Raw genomic sequence first — 3,449 nt, forward strand, 5'->3', positions numbered from 1 at the left:
GAGTGCTAAAAAAATTTTTATAACCATGTTCAGTAAATACTTGATGTAATTTTTGTTAAGGACTTGTACACATCTTTTAAGAGCTTAAATAAAAAAATAAAAATAATCATAAAAAAATTATACAAGTTACTTTAAAGTTAATTTTTTTATGAGCAATAAAATATCAATTTGGAAATCTATTAAAATTGATAAAGACTTGACAATGTACACACATATAATACATATTTATGTATGTATGTGTATAATTTTTAATCTTTTTGCTGATAATAAAATAATATTTTTTTATTGACTAACTTTAATTTATGAGTTATTATAAGGAAAGGTCATAAAAGATATTTTTTAAATTACATTAATCTTGTTTAAGATATTTTTGTGAAAAATACTTTGTATGTCACTTAATAAAGAAATCAAGGTCGTGTCGCAGTAGTTGAATATCTTCACATACATATGTATATATTGACTGGCAAAAACCTAAAAAAAACTTAAATTTTTATTTCAAATACAATTTATTCACGCCTTAATTTTATCAATTCCCCAGTTGTACTTAAGATGGAAAGCAATTACAAATGAATTGTTTACAACAAAATTTGTGTAAAAACAAACCACAATTAAATGACTTTAGTATTTTTTGGTTTTTATATTCCTATTTTGTGGATGACTGTGTTAGCAGCCATGAGCACAAACAGACTTTCTTACATACATATATCCTGATGTACATATGTATTTGTATGTATGAATGTATTTTGTGTAACTCCTTGATTTTGTTCGACATTAAATCAATACCAGATTGTGGTCATGTTTATTAAATTCAATTATTTATTGGATTTTTTTCCTGACTTTATCTCTCCTAGAGTAGGTAAATATGTTTGTATGTGTGTGCGTTTATTAAACAATGTCACTGCGAATAGGATGTATTTTTACTGTATTTTTAAAAACGTAAACATGGAAACCTGTAAACTAGAAATTTTTAAAATTTCTTTCGAAAATGTTCTTAAAAAAAGTAAATTTTCAAAAATTGTTCTTTAAAAAAGTGAAATTTTAGAAAATGTTTTTAACAAAGAGATATTATTTAAAATAAGAAATTTTTGAAAATATTCGAAAATGTTCTTTAAAAAAGTAAATTTTTGAAAATTGTTCCTTAAAAAAGAGAAATTTTCGAAAATGTTCTTAAAGAAGAGAAATTTTCAAAAATGTTAAAAAAAAAACAGATAAATTTTCAAAAAAAGAGAACATATTTTAATAAATTTCCTAAAAAAAGAAATCAAAAATGTTCTTAAAAAAGAGAAATTTTCAAAAACCTTGTTAAAAGAGAATTCTTTGAAAACGTTTATTAAAAAGATAAATTTTCGAAAATGTTTTTCAAAAAGGTAAATTTTCGAAAATGTTTTTATAAAAAGATAAATTTTCGAAAATGTTCTTAAAAAGAGAAATTTTCTAAAATGTTCTTAAAAAACTGAAATGTTCGAAAATTACTTAGTAAATTTTTGAAAATTTTCGAAAATGTCTTTAAAAAAGTAAATTTTCGAAAATTGTTCCTTAAAAAAATTAAATTTTTGAAAATGTTTTTTAAAAAATGCTAAATTTTGAAAATGTTTTTATAGAAAGAGAAATTTTCGAAAATGTACTTTAAAAAGAATAATTTTTAAAAATATTTTTAAAATTAGAAATTTTTTAATATTTTCCTAAAAAAAGAAAAATTTTCGAAAATGTTTTTAAATATGTAAGTGAACTTTTCGAAAATGTTATAAAAAGAGAAATTTTCAAAAATATTCTTAAAAAAAGGCCAATTTTCGAAAATATTCTTAGAAAAAGAAAAATTTTAGAAAATTTTGTTAAAAAAAGAGAATTTTACAAAAAGAAACGATTTTGAAAATGTACTTAAAAAAAAGAAAATTTTCAAAAATGTTCTATAAAAAGATAAATTTCGAAAAAATTCTACAATAAAAGAAATCTTCGAAAAATTTCTAAAAAAAGAGAAATCTGCGAAAAATTTATGTAAAAGGAGTCCAAGAAAAGTTAACGAAAATTTCTAAACAAATAGAATTTTGGAATATTTCCTTAAAAAAGAAATATTCGAAAATTTTCTTAAAAAAAGGAAATTTTCAATTTTTTAGAAATTAAATAATTTTTTTTTTAATATTTTCTAAAAAACAGAAATTTTCGAATATTAGAAACATTTTCTTAATAAAAGAGCAATTTCCGATAATTTTCCAAAAGAAAAAGTAATATTCGAAAATTTTCTAAAAATAGAGTACTTTTCGAAAATTTTTTTAAAAATCATAAATTTTCTAAAAAAGAGCAATTCTTTCTAAAAATATAAAAATTTTCGAAAATGTTGTTAAAAAAGGAGAATTTTAAGAGAAAATCTTTTTTAAAAGAAAAGTTTTTGAAAATATAAAAAATAAAAGTAAATTTTCAAAATTGTTCCATGAAAAGAAATTCTTTAAAGATAAATCTATAAAAATAGAAATCTTTGAAAAATTTCTACAAAAAAGAGAAAAAAGAGAAAATTTCCACAAAATGGTTCAAAAAAAGTTTACGAAAAATTTTCTAAAAAAAGAATTTTGGAATATTTTCTAAAAAAATAAATGTTCGAAAATTTTCTTCAAAAAAATTTCAAATATTTAAAAATGAAATAATTTTTCGAATATTAAAAAAAGAAATTCGAATATTTTCTAATAAAAAAAGAATCATTTTCTTAGTAAAAGAGAACTTTCCGATAATTTTTCAAAAGAAAAAGTAATATTCGAAAATTTTCTAAAAAAAAGAGTAATTATCAAAAAAATTTTAAAAATCATAAATTTTCTAAAAAATAGAAAATTTTGAAAATTTCTGATTGTTATTTGCTTCATTGCGTGAAGACTAAAAATTAAACACACTTGATATCAAAAATAATTTTTACAACAGCCACTCTAAGGGCGATCATTAAAATCGTAAAATGTTCAAATGTGCAAATTCACGTTTTATATGAAAAACGAATCAATGCAGTTTTTTTTCTTTAGTATTTTAGCCCATTTTTGTTGACAATCTCCTCTAAACACACAAATGACAAGTGAAAATATTTAATAACAATGAAAATTCTCCTCTATAAACATTCAGCAAAAAATATACAAAACATGCAAATTAATACTTTGTAATTTAGTTTTTAAATTGAAACTACTCGAATATAAATGCTAAAGTATTTCACTAGTTTACAAGTAGAGAACCCAACAAAAAAATAATTAAAAAAAACTTATGAAAAAACACAGAAATAGAACTGGATTAGAACTGAACTGCAACTGAACCAGTACTAGGAAAGAACAAGAACAGAACTGGAACAGAATTAGAACAGAACTAGAACAGAACTAGAACTGAACTAGAACTGAACTAGAACTGAACTAGAACTGAACTAGAACTGAACTAGAACAGAACTAGAACTGAACTAGAACTGAACTAGAACAGAACTAGAA

This window comes from Lucilia cuprina, chromosome 5 (genome assembly GCF_022045245.1).
Source record: "Lucilia cuprina isolate Lc7/37 chromosome 5, ASM2204524v1, whole genome shotgun sequence".
Lineage (NCBI taxonomy): Eukaryota > Metazoa > Arthropoda > Insecta > Diptera > Calliphoridae > Lucilia > Lucilia cuprina.